The sequence below is a fragment of the Mustela nivalis genome, assembly GCF_964662115.1.
Source record: "Mustela nivalis genome assembly, chromosome: 5".
In the NCBI taxonomy this organism is placed as follows: Eukaryota; Metazoa; Chordata; class Mammalia; order Carnivora; family Mustelidae; genus Mustela; species Mustela nivalis.
The window spans coordinates 87,673,447-87,698,541 of NC_139024.1; the positions used below are offsets into that span (position 1 = coordinate 87,673,447).

Below are 25,095 nucleotides of genomic sequence, written 5' to 3' on the forward strand. Positions count from 1 at the left end.
TTTTAAAAAGATTTTTTTCATTTATTCATTTGAGAGCATAGCAGGGGAGAGGGTCAGAGGGAGAGGATAAAGCAGACTCTGCTCAGCAGGGAGCTGGACGTGGGACTCGATCCCAGGACCCTTGATCATGTCCTGAGCTGAAGGCAGACATTCAATCAATTGAGCCACCCAAGCGCCCCAAAAGTAAATTTTTAGTTGGGGTTTAAAAAACATGATGATTCATATGATCAAATAGAAGACTTTATATCATGACAAAGGGTTCAAAGATAAACTAGCAGACAAATGGAAATAGCTGCAGACAATAAGAGTCAGATAGTATTTAAAATAATCTGTATCCAAATGTTGTATACCCTAGAATACTTAATATATTAGCCAAAGCCAATGGAAATAGTTCCACTTATGGAAGACTCTTCAATTAGTGGTTCTATGCAAGGATCATCAGTGGCTATTGACATCACAAAAAAAAATAACCAGACAGCGATTCCTGGGAGGCTCAGTCAGTTGAGCATCCATCTCTTGGTTTCAGCTCAGGTCATATTTCAGGGCAATGACATTGAGCCCCTGTACTGGCTCCACACTCAACAGGGAGTTTGCTTAAGATTCTCTCCCTTTCCATCTACCTCTCTCCAGCTCATACTCTTTCTCTCTGAAATAAATAAATCTTAAAAAAATAAAAAATAAAAAGATACCCATACATTACCTCATAATGAAAATATACACCAACACTCACTAAGAATTTCTTCCTCAGAAACAGAACCTGAATCTAATTTGTCTCTGGATTTTACTACTAATTTACAGTCAATGTAGTAAACAATCTAATAATGGTTAACTGTCACTAGGATTCAGTCACCAATATTCAGACTGAAGGAAATCCTACAGGACAAATGATTCAAATAGGACAAGGAAGTTTCAAAGAAAAAGAGTGGAAGGAGGAAAGAGAGAGAGATACTATCAGCTAATTGCAATGTTTGAACTTTATTTGGATCCTGATTCAAATGAGCCAACTATTTTAAAAAACGAAATAATTGGGGAGATCTGCACATTGACTAACATATTTGGTGATATTAAGGAATTACTATCAATATTTACAAGCATGAAAATTACTGTGGTTATGTTTATAAAAAATAATTCTTATCTTTTAGAGGCACATAATAAACTATTTATAGATGAGATACTATAATGTCTAGGATTTGTTTTAAAAGAATCCAGGAGTACTGTAAGGAAGACGGAAGGCGTATAGATAAAGTTTGAAATTTTCTATAATGATTTTTTTTTAGTTATGGAAAGCAAGGTTCATTTTAAGTTTTGTTGTTGTTTGTTTGTTTCTAAGTAGGCTCTATGCCCAGCATAGAGCCCAACACAGGGCCCAGACCCACGATCCTGAGATCAAGACCTGAGCTGAGCTCAAGAGTCAGACACCCAACCGACTGAGCCACCCAAGGAGCCCCAGGGTTCATTCTAAGTTTAGCAAAGGAGGGGCACAAGGCTGGTTCAGTAAGCAGAGTAGGTGACTCTTGATCTTGGGGTGGTGAGTATGAGCCCCACGTTGGGGGTAGTTTATTTAAAAAAAAAAAGAAAAAAAGTTTAGCAAAGGACAGTGGAGTTCTGTTTTATCATATTAATTTTATATGCTTAAAAAATAAAAATAATAGCATACAGAACATAAAACTATAAGAGTAAAGCTCTCCCTCTGCTTTTTGTCCCTAGTTGCCTCTCTAGAGGTAACTACTGTTAACTGAGCATCCTTCTGGAGCATATTTCCAAAAATATTTTTATGCTTTTAGAAACATATTTTTTTAACATAAATCCAACTTGATCATATATATTATCCCATATCTTTTTTTTTTAAACTTAACATGCCTTAGACATTTTCCCATACATATGGCTTTATCTCACTCTTTTTAAAGACTATATACCATATTCTATGAGATGGACTGCATAATCCATTGAACTAACTCTTCTATGAGTGAAGAATTAATGCTATTTTCAAAAATGCACCATTGGTACTCTCTGGCATCTATCATGACACACTTATGTAAGTGTGTCTATAAGATAATTTGCAGAAGATCAATTGCTGTATCAAGGGATATATGGATTTAAATTTTGGATAGATATCATCAAGCTCCCCTCCAAGAAGGATGCATTGATTTATACTCTCTCCCTCACCTCCCATCAGTAGTATTTGAGAATATGTGTTCCCCCAGTACTAGGGATTGACACATCTTTAAATAATTTTTACTTAAATAAAATATTAAAATTAAAATAAATAATATTTTGTTTGTGTATGTGTCTTTAATTATGGTGACGATTGATTTTTTTTTTCTCTTTACCTGAACTGTCGATTCATGTCTTTTACATGGGGTTCCTGGTCTTTTAGAATTGTCTTGTAAAAACACTTTGTGTGAGGGACGCTTGGGTGGCTCAGTTGGTTAAGCAGCTGCCTTTGGCTCAGGTCATGATCCCAGCATCCTGGGATCGAGTCCCACATCGAGCTCCTTGCTTGGCGGGGAGCCTGCTTCTCCCTCTGCCTCTGCTTCCACTCTGCCTGCCTGTGCTCACTCTCTCTCTCTCTCTCTCTGGCAAATAAATAAATAAAATCTAAAAAAAAACAAAACAAAACAAAAAAAAACTTTGTGTGCTAATGAAATCAGAGTACTTGCTTCCAAAAAGGAGAAAAAAAAAAAAAAAAGGCCCTCAAATTGAGATTTAAAAATACTAAAGATTAGCTTAAAAATATGGGTATAGGGTGCCTGGGTGGCTCAGTGGGTTAAGCCTCTTACTTCGGCTCAGGTCATGATCTCAGGATCCTGGGATCGAGTCCCGCATCGGGCTCTCTGCTTGGCGGGGAGCCTGCTTCCCCCCCCCCCGCTCTCTGCTTGCCTCTCTGCCTACTTGTGATCTTTCTCTCTTTGTCAAATAAATAAAATCTTTAAAAAAAAAAAATACGGGTATATACTATTTCCAACCAACAAATCATGTGACTGAATGAAATCAACTTTCTGTAATAGTGTACGATATGATTACAGGACATTCAGAAAAATGCCAAGAAACAAAGAAAGAAATACAGAAGACATGTCAGATGTTCATATTTCCAAAAAACCATGACATTCACATATGTTGTTCAAGTTTACTTATTTCCCCTTGTACTTCTTCCCACCTTACCTTAAACCGAGATATGGCACTCCTATTTACCTGACTTGAAAACCTGACATTCCCTCTGATTCCTTATTAATGTCACAGTCAAGCTGGTTGCCAAAGCCTACCAATTCACATTCAGAAATGAGAGTACTAGACACAGGACTAAGTTCTTTGTTACAGTAGCTCATTAAAGAGAATGGATTCAAATCTCTCACACACACACACACACACACACACACACACACACATACACACACGCGCTTCTTAAACCTAATTACCTTCCTCATTGCTATTGCTCTCTCCCCTCCAAATCTAGGCCCTTAACACTGCAGGCCATTCATTACTGCTTTAGGTGCTAGTTGATACCTCCTATCTTTTTAGATCTATTATGTTGTTGTTGTTTTTAAGATTTTATTTATTTATTTTGACAGAAAGAGAGGTCACAAGCAGGCAGAGAGGAAGGCAAAGAGAGAGGTGGGAAGCAGGCTCCCCGCCGAGCAGAGAGCCCAACGCAGGGCTGGATCCCAGGACCCTGAGACCATGACCTGAGCTGAATGCAGAGGCCCAACCCACTGAGCCACCTAGGCACCCCAGATCTATTATGTATCTTAAATATTATCACTATATTAAACAAAAACAGCATTTTCATCCTACACTGTGTTCCCCTGCTTAAAAATCTATAATGGTTTGGGTATCTGCTTGGCTCAGTCAATAGAGCATGCGACTCCTGATCTTGGGGTCATGAGCTCAAGCCCCACACAGGGCGCAGAGCTTACATTTAAGGAAAAAAAAAAAAAAAAACCCCACAATGGTTATCTAATATCCAATAGATAGTTGATATACAGAAAGAATATTTATTTTAAAAGCCTATCCCAAACCCAACTTTACTTTTTACTGGGCCTGTGACTTTAAATTTGTCTCCATATTCATTAAAATGAGGTATACTACCTATATGCATTGGAGTAAATGTGATGATTGAAGGAAGTGCTTTTTGTGATAGTGCCTAGTGTATAGAAGGTGCTCGAAAAATAACAAAAAATAACAGGTGAATAGCACTAATGTGAATGAATATTCTAACCTCAATAGAAAAATTTGAAGGGATTTTTGAATTAGAGAAAAGACAAGTGTCTAACACAATTCCTGGTATGCTGCACGCACTCAATAACACATGTTAGAACACGGGTTCCCAGTAAAATATGGCAGAATGAATACACTTTTATCTCCTTTTCTCTTAAAATCACAGCAAAGGGTAATAAAGAACATAAATTCATGAGGACAAAAAGAGTGGCAGATGATAGAATAGTACATGAGAGGTAACAAAATTTTGGACTCTGGTAAGCAAACAGAAGAATGGGAAGTGTAACAGACAAGGGGATACTAAAATTTAAATGTTACTCACACCAGGGGCACCTGGGTGGCTCAGTGGGTTAAAGCCTGCCTGTGGCTTGGGTCATGATCCCACCGCCCTGGGATCAAGCCCCACATCAGGCTCTGCTCAGCAGGGAAACTGCTTCCTCCTCTCTCTCTGCCTGCCTCTCTGCCTACCTATAATCTCTGTAATAAATAAAATATTTTTTAAAAAATAAAATAATAAAAAGCTCCTTTAACACCTTCAATAAAGGGAGGGTCACAATGCCACCCCATTTAAAAAAAAAAAAAAAGAGCTTCTATTAAGAAGTGTATCTTTTTTTTTTTTTTTTAATGGGGTGGCACTGTGACCCTCCCTTTATTGAAGGTGTTAAAGGAGCTTTTTATTTAATTTTTTAAAAAATATTTTATTTATTTATTTGACAGACAGAGATCACAAGTAGGCAGAGAGGCAGGCAGAGAGAGGACGGGAAGCAGGCTCCCCGCTGAGCAGAGAGCCTGACGTGGGACTCAATCCCAGGACCCTGGGATCACAACCTGAGCCGAAGGCAGAGGCTTTAACCCATTGAGCCACCCAGGTACCCCAAGAAGTGTATCTTAAAAATTAAAATTATGTTTAGAGACAATTGTTGGTCATTCACGTTTTGAATGTCACTTTCTTTTTTCGTTAATATTCTAATGATATTCCCACTTGTCTGCATTTGGAAATGACTGAATTTGGTAATGTGATAGACGTCCAGCCGGTGAGCAAGAGTCTGATGGCCGCATTAGTTAACCTTCAAGTCATTATTAAATGACTCAATCTAATGAGCCAAGTAATCTCTTTCTGTATAAAAGTCTATTAAACAAATTACAAGGTCTTGGGAGCAACTCACCAGGCAAGGAAAATCTCACACACATATGAACATTTTTATTCAAATAATGAAAAACAATTAGAATAAATTTAACATTAGTTGGTATTTAATTATTTTAAGTTAAATTTCTTGACAAAAGTGGCAATAACTTGAAAACAAAACAAGATTAAAATAGCCACAATAAGGGTGACTAGATAGGCTACCTTTATTGTTCCACGTATGATTTGAAAATTCCCAACCATTTGGTACTTTTTAAAAAAATAATAATAATAAAAATCACAAAATGTCAAGCAGTTTCCACTCTATCCTCAGCAGCTAGCCACTTAGCAATACCAGTCAGTGCTCAAGACACAGAGGTATGAGCACCACAGCAGCCATCACCAACTCAGAGTCCCCTGAAGAGGGAGCTGGGACTACAGCAAAGGACTCCAAAGCTAGAATGGAAGCCCAATGAGGACAGAGGTGTTTTTGTTTTTCTTTTGTGAATTGACTTATTTCCAGCCCCTAGAACATAGCTGGAACATAGGAGATGCTCAATTAATACAGTCAAATAAAAGGCTGTCCTGAAAGGTCCTTTTGGTCCTCCCAAGATTGGGAGCAACCGATACAAGGAAAACTCCAAATATGGCACATATCAGTGGGGTCACTGTCAAGGTTGTATGGTGTTCCTAATTAAAGTCAAGCTTTCCTTTGAAAGGACTAGATTTCCATAGCTCCTTATAATCTGGAATAGACCATCTAGCACAATTATGAAAAAGCAGCAAAAGTTTCACCTCTCTAGACCAGGAGACATAGCCTCAGTCTATCAGGATGTCCCTAGGTACACGGAGGTGCTGTGTGGTGGGCACTGCATATGACCAGTGGCAATCCACTCAATCACTAGACAGGAGCACCATGACTCTCTGGCCTAGATTGGGGTCACTGATACATTCTTTTTTTTTTTTTTTTAAGATTTTATTTATTTATTTGACAGAAAGAGTGAGTGAGAGAGCACAAGCAAGAGGAGCAGCAGAGGGAGGAGGAGAAAGAGGCTCCCTGCTGAGGAGGAAGCCCAAAATGGGGCTTGATCCCAGGACCCTGGGATCATGACCTGAGCCAAAAGGCAGCTGATTAACCAACTGAGACACCCAGGTACCCCCACTGTTACACTCCAAGATAGAAACAAACCTTAGTGCTTCTCATTGCAAATCTAGAGAAGAGTGGTCTTACTTCACGTTTCTGAAGATCTTTTCAATGTCTGGATTAAGGAAGACAGCTAGATTTTCCTAGCCTTTTCTGTATTAACTTGGTTACACATTATATAGCCTTTGGAAAACTCCGCTACATACTCCGTAAGCAAGTAATGTTTTAGTATTGTTATGAACATAGTTTTGACTCCTTAAAGAGTCTCAGGGGTCAATGAGCAACACTTTAAGACATTTGTAAAAGAGATACATGCTGAAAGCCATAATTTTGATCAACACTTAGAAGGGATTCTCAGACAGGAAATGGGAATTTAAAAAGATGGAGAGGAGAGAGGAAAACATCGCTGACCACGTGTGGTCACACTTTAAAGAAAGCCAAAACATTTTATCAGTGTTGTTGTTATTTTAAATGTTGCCTACCCTTTGTACTTTACCATATTTCAACAGGGAATGAATGGCTACATGAAGGGGAAAAAAGCCAATGCTTCCCTCTGACAGACATAGCCCAGAACAAAAACCATGTACTATAACTCCTTCCAGTTCCTAGACAAGTGTCGATTGTTAATGCACATTGACTTTTTAGACCATTACTTCTAAGTGGCATTCTAATTATAAGACCTGTAAGTCACCTTTCTCCTGCCTTTCTTTCTTTGTATAACTTTCTGCTGTCATTCAAATATTATTTAACAGGACAAAAGAACAATTTCCAATCACTAATCAGTTCTGAACTGCTGCACAGTTCAATCTTTCTCAGAGCCTGTTTCTACAAATAGCAGCTAAATGGCAATCTACAAATCAACTCATTCTAGTCCCTTTTAAACACATACATGCTGGTCCTGAGCTAGGTGCAAGTGATTTTCTATCTACTGAAAATGATTCATAAAGAAGTAGGACAGCTGTATTCATTTAAGGATGGTCTGAGACAAACAATTATTTATGATTAATCATCTCACATCATCATTTTTCCCATACTTAAGAAGATACATGATTTCACATTTTCCTTCCCACAAACAATAAAATCAGATTAGTTATGGTGCTTTTTCAGGAAATATTTGGCTTTATTATCCTATTTAAATTTACACCCACCTTAACAAACCTTATGTGAGTTTACTAACTAGGCCAGCAGTTACAGGCTCTGGAACAGAGATCTAGGTTTGAATCTGAGAACTGGCACTTGCAATGTGACTTTGGGCAAGTTACTTAATCTGTGCCTCAGCTTCCTCAGCTTTTAAAATGAAGATAATAACAGTAGCTGCCTCCTAAGTAGATGATGGGATTAAAAGAGATAATGAGTAAGTAAAGCACTTAAAGCAGAGCCTGACACATAAGAAGTATTCGGTAAATGTTAACTTCTGTTTATATATATTAGTCTTCTAAAATAGTCACAACAGAGAGAATATTCCAGAATAATCTAATAAAGCCCGAGGGCAATAAGGAGGAAAATATTAAGAAGAGATGAATGTCTCAGTGGCCTCCCTTCCTAAAAACAGGTAAGAAAGTGCTAACAAGCCATGGAAAAGATATCAAAGACATTGTCATAATTATTTTTATTTTTTTTAAAAGATTTATTTATTTATTTATTTGACAGAGATCACAAGTAGACAGAGAGGCAGGCAGAGAGAGAGAGAGAGAGAGAGAAGCAGGCTCCCTGCTGAGCAGAGAGCCCGATGCGGGACTCGATCCCAGGACCCCGAGATCACGACCCGAGCCAAAGGCAGCGGCTTAACCCACTGAGCCACCCAGGCTCCCCATTTTCATAATTATTACAATTCTGTGAAACAAGAAAAAATTTAAAATGACTGATCTTTCAAAAGAGACTGAAGGAATCTTAACAGAAAATTTGACATACCTATTAGAAACAAGAGTTTCTAAAGCATCCTGCTTTAACATGATACTTACATGGGCACGATACAACTATCACAGAAGACAGTCTTTACTCATGCGTATTTGTAAGCATCATTTATACACCATGAAGTATGCAGTAAGAGCTGAAGGTGTAGAACTCTGTTCTCACACACAGCCTAGCAGCATACTCTGACAGAATCAAAGCTTAAACCAAAAAGAACACTTGCATGAAAATTTTAAAAATCCTTGCCACCAGGGTTAACCTTATCCAAGATGGTTTAACTCCTACAGTACCTGAGGAAAAAAGATTCATCTGTGGAGGGCTGGCACATAAAAAGGCTAACTAGAATACATACGAAAATTACAGCTAACATTTATTTAACACTATGTTTCAGGCATTTTCCCAAGTTTTTTAGATGTATTATCCAATTAATCCTCAACATCACAATGAGACAGAAATTTTACTGTCCCCACTTATAACCAAGGAATTATGTTCATAAAGAAATTTAGTTGCCCAAATGTTAATAGATGCCTAGTCAAAAACAGTCTGGCTTCCAAACCCAATTTTTAAATCATTAGGCAAAGAAGGTTGCACGAAAATGTATCATACATTCTACACCCTGGGAGGGGGCTAAGTTTTAGGGAGAGAGTTTTGGTTATCTATAATGTTTGAATTATTGACAATAAGAACGTATGGACTTGTAGTATTAAAACATTTCACATCTCATAAATTTAGTCACATGTTCTGTGGCATTCCATTGGCACAACCTGCACTTGCCTAAATGAACAGGATCATCAGAGTAAATCCTAACATCACAGCAGCTGGCAGGATTTGGAAAATAAGAATCCAACCACCAATAAGCTTCAAAACCTACCTCAAACCTGGATTTTAGTATGGTTGCTGAACTCCAGATCCTACTTTTATCTTCAAAAACAGCTGTGCCCCCTCTTAGCTCAAGCTAACTCATAGTACTGAGAAATTCACAATGGTAAGAAGCAAGCAGGTGATGAAAGTTCAGACTGGGGATAAGACAAATATAGTGACTGGTCATTCACCCTAATGGAATACCAACATTGGCCGCTTATTACAGACTGGCCATACATAACACTATTAAGAATAATTTTCATTAATCTTTTTATCATAGTTTTATTTCTTACCCATTAAACAAGTTTTTTTCATCTTCTTCCATATCATTCCACAGCCATTGATTAGGTTTCCTCTTCTCTATTACCTGCAGGGGAAACAATTCGTAAGGTTGGGCTAATAAACAGCAAAGAAAAGCAATTTCATGAATTTTATTTATAAATTCAAAAAAGGGATTAGTACCTAGGATATGTAGCTACATGGAATTTAGGTTTAAAAGCCTTATGGCAGGGGCGCCTGGGTGGCTCAGTGGGTTGGGCCGCTGCCTTCGGCTCAGGTCGTGATCTCAGGGTCCTCGGATCGAGTCCCGCATCGGGCTCTCTGCTCGGCGAGGAGCCTGCTTCCTTCTCTCTCTCTCTCTGCCTGCCTCTCAGTGTACTTGTAATTTCTCTCTGTCAAATAAATAAATAAAATCTTAAAAAAAATAATAATAATAAAAAAAAAAAATAAAAGCCTTATGGCAGGGCGCCTGGGTGGCTCAGTTGGTTAAGCCGCTGCCTTTGGCTCAGGTCATGATCTCAGGGTCCTGGGATGGAGCCCCGCATCAGGCTCTCTACTCAGCGGGGAGTCTGCTTCTCCTTCTCTCTCTGCCTGCCTCTCTGTCTACTTGTGATCTCTCTCTCTCTGTCAAATAAATAAATAAAATCTTAAAAAGAAAAAAAACTTTGAAAAAAATAAAAGCCCTATGGAATAGCTATTAACTTCAGGAGTAATGACTTCAATAATTACAACAGTGATCTTGAAAATTGGGAAATTATAATTTAGCTTAATTCTGAAAACTATTACTAAGACTCTATGTGTCCAAATATGTGCCATCTAGGTTCCACTTAAACTATTGCAATGTATTTTTGAATGGGAGGGGTGGAATTACAGATACATAAAACAGTAGGAAGAAACTAAAAATGTTGATGACATCCTTTAAATGGTCATTAAAAATAAAGTCCCTAAAAAGCAAATTTCAAGCTTACCTCCTAGTGAAACTTGCTGAATTCTCACGTTTTCTAGTGTCATGCAAGGCAAGAGTACAGGATGCAGAATGGCAAAGACCAGTTATCATCGTGTTGTCCACTTACTTGGACAAGACCTTATGCAAGTTTCCTAATTTGAGCTTGTTTTCTAATATACTTCAGGGCACTGGTGTAATGACTAAATGAAAATGTAGGTAAACATGAGGTCACTGCCATGCACGTAGCTGATGATCAACAAAGGTTTAGTTCCCTTCTTTCCCTTCTTTTTGTCTTTCTACCTTTAGTTTTGAGCAATTTTCAAGCTTGAGAAAGTCCATTCTTAAGCTTCCTCACATTATTCTGCCAAATAATAACAATAACAGTGACAATGATAGCTGCTGATGGCATTTATACAGTTCTAAATGTATGACAGACACTCCCCTAAGCACTCTCGTATGCATTAACTCCTTCACTTCTCACAATGATGAGTTAGGTATTATCTTTATTTCCATTTGACAGACATTGAAACTGAGGCACAAAATAAGTTCCACAGTTACTATCTGCCAGAGCTAGGATTCAAAGTCAGGTTTCTACTCTGAAAAAATACTAGCACCAAACATCAAAGTGACAGCTATGCCCTCCCTTCCTTGAAGAGCTCTCTTAACAGTAATGCAGCCAGATAGGGAATGTTCAGATGGCTCACCAAGTAGAAAAGATTCATTTTAGGTAATTAAGATTATCTAAATATAAATATATATAAAATAAATGTAACTGAATATTAAATATAACTAAGATTCAATATATATAAATGATAACTTATACATTTAAAAATATAGTTTATGTGTTACATATCTCAAAATATTTTAAGTATATATTTTACAATATTATTTTTTAAAGTTTAAAAAGTTGATCATGAGAATATTAATACATTTAAATTTTTAAAAAATCTAACCAAGATTATACCTTTCTTGGCAAGGTCAGTTATGAGGTACTTTGCAAAACAGAAACATCTATTATCCTATGTTATACATTGTCTATAACTATCTTCTCCTGTAAACTCCTGGGGGATAACAGTACCTTGTCTTACTTACTGTGAACATCAGTGACGTCTAAAACTATGCCTAGTCTTTACTAGGTGCTCAAAAAATACTGATGAAAGAACAAATAGGCTAGATACTAAATAAAGAAAATGTTCAAATCTGTTGTTTCTATTCACATTCTAAGGTACCAACATTCCACCCTTATTTCCTACCATGCACCCAATCTATGATTTTACCACCAGCAAGCCTTGCTGGATTTAAATGTTTTCCTTGACCCAGTCACATGTTTGGCCTATTCCAATCTATAAACTCTTGCAGCAAAATGTCGTTTAACAAACTGTCTCAAGTATACAATTAGTCAGAAGATTCACACATGAATGCATGCATACAACATATTGTTATGGCACTTTATGGTTTTCAAAGTGCTTCTACACCTACCTCTCAGGTGCCTCAAGACAGCCCTGAGAGCAAAAAAGGCAGGTGTGATAAGCCAGGAAGCTACATCTAATGGTGTTTGTTTTGAAGTGGAAACATATTTTCATTGTCACTGCTGAAGAACCAACAGCTCACAAACCAATGCTTTCTCTGTAGCTGGGTAGAAAGTCTAAAAAATGACATTTTTAAGTCCATGTCATAAGTAATTTTTTAAATTATTAATAATCAGTTATATCTTTTTTAATATTTTATTTATTTAAGAGAGTGAGCGAGTGAGAGAGAGAACACAAGTAGAGGGAGGGGAGAGGGAGAAGGAGAAGCAGACTCTCTCTGAGAAGGGAGCGCCTAAGCCGGGGCTTGATCCCAGGACTCTGGGATCCTGACCTGAGCTGAAGGCAGACACTTAACTGACTGAGCCACACAGGCGCTCCTGATCAGTCATATCTAATCAAAGTAAAAATAAGCCTTAGAAGATACAAAGGCAGGGTAAACTCATACAATAAGGAAAAATTTTGGGGCGCCTGGGTGGCTCAGTGGGTTAAGCCGCTGCCTTCGGCTCAGGTCATGATCTCAGGGTCCTGGGATCGAGCCCCGCATGGGACTCTCTGCTCAGCAGGGAGCCTGCTTCCTCCTCTCTCTGCCTGCCTCTCTGCCTACTTGTGATCTCTCTCTGTCAAATAAATAAATAAAATCTTAAAAAAAAAAAAAAAGGAAAAATTTTAGATGCATCCACCATTGAATAAAGAGACTTCATGTAAAATTTTAAGATCACGATTAAATGTTTCTTGGATGTTATATTAGGAATTCCAGCAGGAAAAGAGAAAGCTAGGCTGGATATCAGCAAACCTGGGTTTCAGTCCTTGTTCTGCCACTGAAGAGTTTTGTGATCTCCAGGCCCAAATAAATTTGAAATTCCACAATTTGCACATAATACCCAGAGTAAATAATAATGTAAAAAGAAATGTGTAACACTTTACATTTCAGAGTACAGTATGGATAGCATGAACAAAAAAGTTCAAGGTCTGCTGACTTTACTTTTCTATGATTCTAAGTTATTAGTTGCCATGGGTTTTACCAATTAATGGCCCTAATGGTTTAAGTTCAAATTTAGGACCTCTGTACAGAAACTGGAAAACAGATTTATGATTTTCTGGGAAATACAAAGCATGCTAGGACTGCACTTACACACTCTGACTGTGGCTCAGGATAATTTAGGTGGTAAAATCTAAGTTCACTGGCAAAATGAACTGATTTCTTAGAAGCTGTTTATTAAAATGCTTGTTTGCCACAAAACAGAAATGTGCCCATGGGTTTACAAAGTTTTATTATACAGTGTACATGGAATGTTAACTTAACTATGGGCTTCCTGAGAACAGAGTGCTTCTCATTCATTCTAGTATCCTACTGATTTTTTTTTTTTAAGATTTTATTTATTTATTTGACAGAGACAGAGAGCACATACACATGCAGGGGAAATGGGAGAAGGAAAAGCAAGCTCCCCACTGAGCAGGGAGCCCATGTAAGAGATCCAGAGTCTCGGACTAAAAGTTGGTGAAGCCCCACATTAGAAATTTTTTTCCCTAAATGCCTGATGCCTGTGTGACTCAGTCAGTTAAGTGTTGAACTGTCAGTTTTGGCTCAGGTCATGATCTCGGGGTTCTGGGATTGAGCCCCAAGTCCTGAGCTCCATGCTCAGCACAGAAAACTGCTTGGGATTCTTTCCCTCTTTCTCTCCCTCCCTTGACTCATGCTCACTAATGTGCTCTCTCTCTCTCCCCCTCTCTGTCAAATAAATAAATATATACACAATTAAAAAAAGTTTTAGGGGTGCCAGGCTCAGTCAGTTAAGCATCTGCCTTCGACTTGGGTCATGATCTCAGGGTCCTGGGATCTAGTCTCACATTGAGCTCCCTGCTCAGCAGGAAGCCTGCTTCTCCCTCTCCCTTTGCCCCTCCCCCATCCATGCATGCACACCCGTGTTCTCTCACTCACAAAGAGATAAATAAAATCTTTTAATAAAAAGTTTTAGAAATCTACCTGCTTTGATTGACTTCCATATCTAGCAATAAGATATTAGATGGGTCTGTTTATTTATAAGGGGCATAAGAACACAGAAGAGTCCAAGAGCCTTAGATTTAGAATCATAAAGCTTGGGTTTAAGCCTCAGGTTATCCCTTATTAGCAGTGTAACCTTGGGCAACTCACTATTGTCTTGGGACCTCTACCTTCTCACTTCTACTCCCTTCTGAGGGTTGCACAGATCAAATACGAAAATGTATGTGTAAGCGCACTGTAAACTGACAAGAGCTACACAAGGGTTAGCCCTTATTTCCCCGCTACCAAAAATAGCAAAGACTTTAGATCCTTATTCTGATGAGAAGAGACATTGATATTTGAACTTTCCAGGGGCTTGGAGGAGCATGCTAGGATAAAAGAACCTGATCTTTCCTGTGGAGCTAAAGAATCCTAAAATGGTTTTGGTACCTGCATCTTTAGTTAAATAACATCCTGGTCTTAACTAACAGCTTATAGGGATTAAAGGGCATGAGATATTAGCCACTCTGGGAAATTTCTTCTCACCAAAAAATAAAATGATTTAAAAGCAAGAGCAGATATACTTGCATTCTCCCCAATCATCCAAGATCAATATATGCAAACAAAAGCAAACCAAAGCCCATTTAGTTTGTAGGGCAGGAGCCACAAAAATAGCCTTCCGTCTAGGATGCACCAGAACTGCCATTCCATTACTGTGCTGAAATCGACTCCTGCTTTTCTACTCCCCACATACAATAAATACTATTAATTGGCAGAGTTCAGTCAGCCAGCATTCATTCAAACCATTTTAAAACCTTAGTTCTCATTATCAAGCATATTTTTTAAAAAGGTTTTATTTATTTATTTGACACAGATCACAAGTAGGCTGAGAGGCAGGCAGAGAGAGAGAGAGAGAGAGAGAGAGAGAAGCAGGCTCCCTGCTGAGCAGAGAGCCCGATACAGGGCTCAATCCCAGGACCCTGAGATCATGACCTGAGCCGAAAGCAGAGGCTTTAACCCACTGAGCCACCCAGGCGCCCCTACCAAGCACATTTTATAAATACAATTTTGCCAGCAAAAAGCAGCAATTTTAATGGGAAGAGAACATTTATGAACATTTATTTTACTCCTACTAGATACCACGTGAAGTGAGGTGTTTTCACGTGTATTCGCTCAGTTAATTCTCACAATGAGGCAGGTGCCAGTGGCACCCCATGGATGAAGAATTGATATTTGAATTGGTTGTTAAATGACTCATCCAGGATCACAAAGGAAAAAACAGCGGTACCTAAGCCCAAGACAATTGCTTACATCCATAACTCTACCTCCATGGCAAAAAAAACAGGAGGTTTACTTAAGCAAAGTTTTGTGTCATGGTAAAATTTAGTTGTCAGTTAGCAATATCCTGAGGCACTTTATTTGCCTTGTTCGAGAGGAGATGGAGCCGTAAATCTGCACTCCTATGGAAACAGTGTCTGATTCTAAAATTTAAACACAGAAACTTATTTTCACTGCAGGCTGTGCAGGCTGGCTCGGTGAAAGAGCATGAGACTCTTGATTTGGGGGTCATGAGTTGAAGCCCCACATTGCGCACAGAGATTACTTTAAAACCAAAACAAAAAAAAAAAGGAAAAAAAGAAAGATTTATCACTGCGGCTAGTTGTTTTCAGAGAAAACACTGCAAAGAACACATAAATTCACTAGAGGCAATAACAGTTTTATAAAGAAGCTATCTCTTGGAGATTATATCTAAACAAGTGCCAAAAATTATTGTGTCTTACAAACATAAAAGTCTTTTAAGAATTTTGAATATTAGAAAAATGTTTCCTATAATCACAGCTCTTCTTTTAAAAATTAAAGCTAACTCTAACCTACATATCACCATTCAATAAACATAAAGTGATGATTTTAGTTTTCCCTGAAAATTCCCTAGTACTTAAGAAAATCCACTGGTATTTATAAAATAAATGTTTATAAAATAAACATTTTAGAAGGGCTCTGAAATGGACAATACTAAAAGATACAATAAGGGTTACATAAATTGATGGACTATTTGTGCCAAGCAATGAGATATTACGAGTGTTTGGACAAGAACCAAAACCCTATAGAGCTTTCCAAGAAAACAGTTCTAGCAGAAACAATACAGAGCTCAGTGGCTACCCTGTTATCTGGTTAAAGTATTCCAAGATACAAAATAAACCCAGATCTTCAAAATATATAATTGTATCTAATTATACAACAGTACCCTAGCTAGGTGTCATGCTTAAGAGGGCAAGTTTAAGCATCAGATTGGCTGGATTAGAATCTCAGTGGAACCTAATTCCTAGCCTGGGCTCTGCTCCTCACCTACTTCAAACAGCTGCTGGGGAATTAAGATGTGGAAAGTGTTCAGAAGAATCAATGGCATAACAGCATCATCTGCTATTTTTCTAGTATTACCTCATGTGAAAAATAAAACATGTAAAAAGAGACTGAAGGCCTCTCATTACTGAGCTAATCTATTCCCAAGTTTAGAATTTAAAAGATAATAAAAAGAAGCAAAATCCCACCTTTCTTGGTAAAATAAGGATGGCAGTTATCCTGGGGTGGGGTGTAAGGGAACATCATGCAGGGAATTTTTACACTTATAGGATGCTTAATCCTGGCTTTTGTTTCACCGGTCTTTAAAATGTTTTGGGGGACCTGGTTGGCTCAGTTGGTATAACATGAGACTTCTGATCTCAGGATTGTGAGTTTGAGCCCCACACTGAGTATAGAGATTACTTAACTATAAAATCTTTAAAAAAAAAAATTTTTTTCCCCCAAAGATTTTTGATTTATTTATTTGACAGAGAGAAAGAGACAGACAGCAAGAGAGGGAAGGAACACAAGCAAGGGAGTGAAAGAGAGAGAACCAGGCTTCCCACTGTGCAGGGAACCCAACAACGACAATGAAGCTGGATCCCAGGACCCCGGATCATTACCTGAGCTAAAGGCAGATGCTTAACGATGGAGCCACCCAGGAACCCCTAAAAAACAAATCTTAAATTAAAAAAAAAAAAAAAAAAAGCACATGTTTTAAAATATCTTCACAACAAAAAAATTAGAAAAAACAAAAGCTAAAAAACATTTCCAAGGTATAATGAGAAAGAACCACCTAACTGGAGAAGAGGGGAAAAGGAAAAAAAAAATCAAAAAATGAAACCAAAGCACTATCATTCTAAGTGTTCTAGATTACTTCAGATTATGTATGCAACAGTTTAGCTCAGTTATGGAAACACATCCGTTGAACTCATTCAATCCTAAGAGACATTTTCCTTTGTTCTTACAAAGAGTGTCACTGATTGAATGGGTGCACCTCTTTATGATCATAAAACCTGGAGGTTTTAAGGAGTCTCTTACAACATGTTCACTTTCCACATAAGGGAACGTTAGACCCCTGAGCTTCCAAACAACAGGCTTTCCCCAGTCTGATCCCAGCCATTACTGCCAGCTACCAATGGGACGCAAAGGAAGGGGCAGAGCCCGTTCTTTCAATTCCTTTGAAATAGTGAGTAGAAAAAAAGAGAATTTATACCAACCATCAGGAATCTGTTTAAGATCTAATATGTACCCCAAAAGATGCCAGCACCTACAGAGGAGCCTGGTACCTCAGTCAAAGAAGGCGTTTCATAAATATGCAAGTAAATTTAGTCAAAAGTATAATGTAGGAGTTTTGCCCCAAAGAGTTTACATAGAACTCAACAAAGAATTCAATACCAACATAGAATAATCCAGCAATGTGCTGTGGGCAAATGTACCACATACAGTATACAGGAGGGAATGGGGAAATAAGAGATTTATGTCCTGGGGCACCTGGGTGGCTCAATTGGTTAAGTGTCTGCCTTTGGACCAGGTCATGATCTTGGGGTCCTGGGATCGAACCCCACGTCGGGTGGGTTCCTCACACAGCAGGGAGTCTGCTTGTCCCTCTCCCTCTGCCCCTCACTCCTGCTCATGCTCTCTTTCTCTTGCTCTGCTCTCTCTCTCAATAAAAAAAATAAAATCTTAAAAAAAAAAAAAAAGCTTTATATTCCATGGGGTAAAACGGAGGAAGAGGCCTTAGAGAAGAAGTGAGAAATGAGTTTTGAAAAGTCGGTTAAGAGGGACGCCTGGGTGACTCAGTTGTTTAAGCCACTGCCTTCGGCTCAGGTCATGATCCCAGGGTCCTGGGATCGAGTCCCACATCAGGCTCCTTGCTCGGCAGGGAACCTGCTTCTCTCTCTGCCTCTGCCTGTTTCTGCGCGCGCGCTCTCTCTTTCTCTCTCTCTCTCTCTGACAAATAAATAAATAAATAAAATCTTTAAAAAAAAACGTTGGTAAGAAAGTGCTCAACCCTGTTGATATTTTTATAACACCTGCTTCCCTTTTCCACATTACTTCCACATTTTATTTTATTTTTAAGATTTTATTTATTTATTTGACAGAGAGAGAGATCATAAGTAGGCAGAGAGGCAGGCAGAGAGAGAGGGAAGCAGGCTCCCTGTTGAGCAGAGAACCCGATGCGGGGCTTTATCCCAGGACCCTAAGATCATGACCTGAGTTGAAGGCAGATGCTTAATCCACTAAGTCACCCAGGCGCCCCTACTTCCACATTTTAACAGGTATCCTGAGTTGTTCTAAATTATTTCATCTGCTATAATTATATTCAGGAAAACGTTTTCACTTTCCCCCTCAAGGAACTTTTGGAACCCAGTGAGAATGGAATAATAGGAAGAAAGAAAATAAACCTTTTAAATGCTTACTATAAATTCTTCAAAACAGAAACATTTTTAGATGGTGAAATACACATTTTATCAAGTTTGAAGTTCACCAAAATAAAAACGAACCCTAAAAATTAACAAAGAAAAACACTTAAATAACCACCACCCCCCACTCATGACTGTAAACTCAAAGCATACACAAAGTTAACAGGACATTTGGGTGACACAAGCAATGGATAAAGGGATTCTATTTCCAGTTACTTTAATGGGAAAAGACAGAACCATAGTGGTAAGGAAAAGACAACTGGAGAAGAGACCAGTTCCAGTTCTAGAGAGATGAGTAAACATAAATAGGTCACTTCTGCACTCTGGGTCTGTTTCCACGTCAAAAAGTTCTATTATTCTCTCTGTAAAGTTCCTAAAGCCACTCAGGTGTCATTCTCTTTTAGAAAGCTACAAATTAGGCATTAATCCATGAGGACAGCAAAAAACAAAATGAATTTATGCTATTCAGATTTCTGTCTGTACTGTAGCAAAGTTCTGAAATTGCCACAAGCCATTTATCTATTAAGTCTTGTACGGATCAGGGCATTAGAGAAGTTTGGATTTTCAGTGAAACATGATGCACTGAACACTGCACTTACCTCTCTGCTCTCAGTAACTCCACTGAAAACAACAATAAGAACAAGATCTGAAAGACGAAGAATAGGAGAGGAAACAACTACAACAAATTTTGTGGAAGCTGGAAAGCAGATGGATGGGTTATTTGATTTAGCAGCACCAAGGAGCATGTTAAACAGAACTGCAGATCACACTGAATTGGGCTGGAATACACCAGAGAAGCTCAGAATACCTCTGAAAGTGGGGATAGCAGGCAAGGATGAAAAAGGAGAACAGGGTGAAAGTTCTGCCCCAAGATACCCAGCCTCACTCTAAGCAGCCACGGGTCAACAGATGGGAAGCCTACTCTGGAAACCAGACACAACTAGGGGCAGGCCTAGCAGTCTAAAAAGATGCAGATTATGGATGAGTTGCTATCCTGAAAGGTAGATACCTCCAGCTCTTTTCCCACTCAGCAACCCAGATGTTGCAGCCAGGGGTGTAAACTGAGGATGAAAACATTCGCTCTAGGGAAGAACCCGGTCAACAGAAAAAAACCTACAAATACTGACTGCTAAAAGTGAGCTCTTCACTACCTTATAATGAATAACACCACCAGTCAACTTTTAGAAGCCCCCGCTCCAGCAAATCCAGCTTTCAGTTTTTCAGTGGCTTGTTACGGAACATGAGTAAGACATCCAAGACTATCCATTTAAGGAAATCCCCTAAATGAAAAACCAAAAGAAATGATCAAGTAAAGGTATTTTAAGGAAACAGATGGTGCAGGAAACTGAAGTAAAAAATAAATTACAATTAACATACTCAGAGAAAAGCTATTCCACCCATGAAACAAAAATAGACTATTTAAAAGCAACATTCAGGGGCACCTGGGTGGCTCAGTGGGTTAAAGCCTCTGCCTTCGGCTCAGGTCATGATCCCAGGGTCCTAGGATCGAGCCCCGCATCGGGCTCTCTGCTACATGGGGAGCCTGCTTCCTCCTCTCTCTCTCTGCCTGCCTCTCTGCCTACTTGTGATCTCTGTCTGTCAAATGAATAAATAAAATCTTTAAAAAAAAAAAAAGCAACATTCAGGGGCGCCTGGGTGGCTCAGTGGGTTAAAGCCTCTGCCTTCGGCTCAGGTCACGATCCCAGGGTCCTGGGATCAAGTCCCGCATGGGGCTTCCTGCTCAAGCAGGGAGCCTGCTTCCCCCTCTCTCTGCCTGCCTCTCTGCCTACTTGTGATCTCTGTCTGTCAAATAAATAAATATTTTAAAATAAATAAATAAAAGCAACATCCAGGGCACCTGGGTGGCTTAGTTGTTTAAGCCACTGCCTTTGGCTCAGGTCATTATCCCAGAGTCCCAGGATCGAGTCCCACATCGGGCTCCCAGTTCTGCGGGGAGTCTGTGTCTCCCTCTGACCTTCTCCCTTCTCATGCTCTCTCTTACTCTCTTTTTCTCGCTCAAATAAACAAAATCTTAAAAAAAAAAAAAAAGTAAAAGCAACGTTCACAGGGCAACTGGTGGGCTCAGTTGGTGGAGTGTGCGACATTTCATCTCAGGGTTTTGAGTTCAACCCCCATGTTGGGGGAAGAAATTACATAAAAATAATTTTTTTTTAATTTTTGAAGATTTTTATTTATTTATTTGAGAGAGAGAATGCACACACAGAGGGGCACAGGGGGAAGAAGAGGGAAAAGCAGACTCCATGCTGAGTACAGCCTGATGCAGAGCTTGATCTCGGGAACCTGGGTTGAGTTGAAATCAAGAGTCAGACGCTCAACTCACTGTGCCACAGAGATGCCCCTAAAATCTTTTTTAAAAATAGCAGTATTCACTAGGGTGAGTGCTGTGAAGTGTGTAAACCTGGCAATTCACAGACCTGTACCCCTGGGGATAAAAATACATTATATGTTTATAAAAAATAAAATAGCAGTATTCAGAGAAAAAAACTAGTGATTAAAAATATGAAAACAGAAACATAAAACTAATTAGAAGAATCTGAAGTCAAGACATCTTCCAGAAAGTAAAGAGACAAAAAAGATAAGAAATAGTAAAAATAGGAAAAGTAAAGCAGTCCATATATTCCAAACACAAATAGAGTGAGTTCAGGAGGGAAAGAATGGGAAAACTGAGGACAAGAGAGAGAAGGGGGATATTGGTTAGAATTTAAGAATTCAAGAAAATCTCCCAGAACTGAAAAATCTACATTTCCAAATTGAATAGGTCCCCATTGTACCCTGTATGACAGAGAGAACAAGGCTCACAGTGAGGCAGATTATCATAAAATTTCAGAATATCAGAGACAAAGATCAACTTCTAATTGCACTTCTAATCAAGGAGGGGAAAAGAAAAAAAAGAGTCTGAACATCAACAGACTTTTCGTTAGCAACAACAGAAGCTAAAAATCAATAAAGCAATTCCTGTTAAACTCAGAAAATTATTCTATACTGTATTCCCAGGTAAACTATAAATCAAGTATAAGAGAAAAGGAAGACATTTTCATATATGCAGATTCCCAAATGTACATCCTATGCAGCTTCTTAGGAAACTTCTGGAAGAACTGCTTAAGTATAAACACTGAAGAGGTAAGATGTGGGGTCCAGGAAACAGAGGTCCCAACATAAAAAAGAGATGAAGGAAGGTAGACCCAAGAATGACAGCTGTACAGGTCTAGAGAACGAGCTATACAGACTTTTAAAAATAGGAGCATAAGCCTACTGCTTAAAAGTGTGGCATTAAATACCAAAAGAAACAGCTGGAAGAATAGAAAATGGAGGTCCCCGTAGAGGCCAAATGCTGGGGGAAGGAAAAGCAGGTAACACCTGCTTTATGCTACATACAGCTTAGCACTGATAAATGTTCAATTGTAAAAGATTCTTGAAAAGTTTAAAAAGAATGTTTTAAAATCACATCTAGGGGCGCCTGGGTGGCTCAGTGGTTAAGCCGCTGCCTTCGGCTCGGGTCATGATCCCAGGGTCCTGGGATTGAGCCCCGCATCAGGCTTCTGCTCAGCGGGGAGCCTGCTTCCTCCTCTCTCTCTGCCTGCCTCTCTGCCTACTCACAATCTCTGTCTGTCAAATAAATAAATAAAATCTTTAAAAAAAAAAATCACATCTAAAAACATAATAGTTTAAATATTTCATTTATTTATTTGAGAGAAAGAGCAAGAGCTAGAGAGAGAAAGAGAGCACAAACAAAGAGGGCAGAGGGAGAGAGAGAAGCAGGCTCCCCAATGAGGAGGGAGCCCAATGTGGGATTCACTTCCATGACACTGGGATCATGACCAGAACCAAAGGGAGATGCTTAACCAATTGAGCCACCCAGGCGTCCCTAAAAAGATGATTTTCCAAGCAAGGCTTTGGGGAGAAAAGAAAATAATAAAAAATGTAATTTTCAAGGCAGAGCAAAACCCAGTAATTTGAAAAAACATACTACACCTTCACACAGAGTGTGGCATTGCTTGAAAACAATTAAGAACAGGAAATAATATTTTGCTGATACTTCTTCAAAAATCATAAACTCAAAGCCAGCCAAAAAAAAAAAAAAAAGGAAAAATTTAAGCATATTATGGTATTACTGGGGAAAGTTCACAGCTTATGGCTCTATCACTTCACAAATTAAAATTCCTTTTTCAAACAGTCAAGCAGATGCTAAACCAATGTCAAAAGAATAACCCGAATGCATCACATTTTGGTAAGAAATGAAAATGCCTCAGAGACCATTGTTTCCTCAGGAAAGCACAAATACTGCGGATTTGTTAAAACAAAAGCCAGCGTTTTCTATCAGAGATATTTATCCCTTCCTGAAGACTGACACAAAGAGTAGTGGGATTCACCAGATTTCAACTGCTGCTCAGCATTCTCTAAGACCCTAAGAAACAGTATCTCAGAAAATATGTTCTTCTCTATACCCAAATACTCTAAAAATTACATCTATAGCCCTCTCATAGCAAATGCATATGAATAGTATTTGTTCATCATATTTCATAATATCTATTTACAGTCAATGAACGTTAAGGTCATGCTTAGGATCAAGCACTGGGCTCTTCAATAAACAGATAAGTAGAGGAGGTGTTGCCAACTACTCAGTTTTCTGACATCTAGGGAGACTGTAAACATAGGAAATCACTGGAGCTGATATTTTTTGATAGTCTACCGATCTGTGGTCAAGGGAAATCTTTTTATTTTTTTTAAAGATTTTATTTATTTATTTGACAGACAGAAATCACAAGTAGGCAAAGAGGCAGGCAGAGAGAGAGGGGGAAGGCAGGCTCCCTGCTGAGCAGAGAGCCCGATGTGGGGCTCGATCCCAGGACCCTGAGAACACAACCCAAGCTGAAGGCAGAAGTTTTAACCCACTGAGCCACCCAGGCGCCCCAGGAAATCTTTTTAAACCACTGAAATGAAGCACTCTCCAACCAAATCTACTCTAGTAAAAATGCCTGCTCTCCTTTCAGCATAAATGAAGACAATGAGAATAGATTAATTAGCAAGGTGATTTAATTGTAACGTACTCTACAGCTTTTGAGTTGAATGCATAAAAATATGTTCGTTTAGGGGTACCTGGATGGCTCAGTTGGAAGAGCGTGCAACTCTTGATCTCGGGGTCGTGAATTCAAGCTCCACATGGGGTGTAAAAATTAGTTAAATAGGTAAAATGTAAAAGTAAATAAAATAAAATTTTAGAAGAATATGTTTGTTTCAGGCTCTTGGAATCAGGAAGAAAATAATTCTTTAAGATGTTGCATAAAGTATGATATTCTTCCTTGTTTGAAGTCTGAGAAAACACATTAATATCTTACAAAATAGGGGCACCTGGGTGTCTCAGTGGGTTAATAAGCCTCTGCCTTCGGCTCAGGTCATGATCTCAGGGTCCTGGGATCGAGCCCTGCATCGGGCTCTCTGCTAGGTGGGGAGCCTGCTTTCCCCTTCTCTGCCTGCCTCTCTGCCTACTTGTGGGATCTCTCTCTCTCTGTCAAATAAATAAATAAAATATTTTAAAAATATATATGTTACAAAATAAAATGCATAACCAAAAGCTCCTTAAACTTTAAAAACTAAAAAAGTAATGGGATGCCTGGGTGGCTCAGTGAGTTAAGCCTCTGCCTCCAGCTCAGGTCATGATCTCAGGGTCCTGGGACAAAGTCCCACATCGGGCTCTCTGCTCAGCGGGGAGCGTGCTTCCCCTCTCTTTCTGCCTATCTGTGATCTCTTTCTGTCAAATAAATAAATAAAAATCTTTTAAAAAATAAAATTAAATTAAAAATTTAAAAAAAAAAAAAAAGAAATAAAATGTACTATGTCCGGATCTATTCTCTAAGCAAATCAGAAAGATAGTAGAATAAAGTCTACACTGCAAGAAAAAAATTTTTATAACAACGTATGGTGATAAATGTTACTAGATTTACTATAGTAATCATTTCACAATATATACAAATAGCAAATCATAATATACATCTGAAACTAACATGTTCTACATAAATTATACTTCAGTAAAAAATATTTTTAATACTATGCTTTCTGTTTCATGCTTATTTCACAGAACAGAAACAGTTAACTAAAATATGAAGAAACGTTCAAACTCACTAGTGGTTAGAAAATTCAGATTAAAGGGGCGCCTGGGTGGCTCAGTGGGTTAAGCCACTGCCTTCGGCTCAGGTCATGATCTCAGGGTCCTGGGATCGAGTCCCGCATCGGGCTCTCTGCTCGGCAGGGAGCCTGCTTCCTCCTCCTCTCTCTCTGCCTGCCTCTCTGCCTGCTTGTGATCTCTCTGTCAAATAAATAA

The 25,095-nt window shown here is 38.7% G+C and overlaps 1 protein-coding gene across 8 annotated transcripts in view; it reads right to left on the minus strand.

The window, feature by feature from the left end:
• Positions 1–25,095, minus strand: part of USP49 (ubiquitin specific peptidase 49) — an 88,137-nt gene that overhangs the window by 50,650 nt on the left and 12,392 nt on the right. For 6 of the 8 annotated variants that reach the window (XM_082733040.1, XM_082733045.1, XM_082733038.1 and 3 more), the window contains exon 3: positions 9,548–9,621. The gene's annotated coding sequence lies outside the window, so the exon portion shown is untranslated. Of the gene's footprint in view, positions 1–9,547; positions 9,622–10,501; positions 10,680–16,952; positions 17,011–25,095 lie in introns of all 8 variants that reach the window. The other 2 variants (XM_082733043.1, XM_082733039.1) reach the window with 2 other exon arrangements.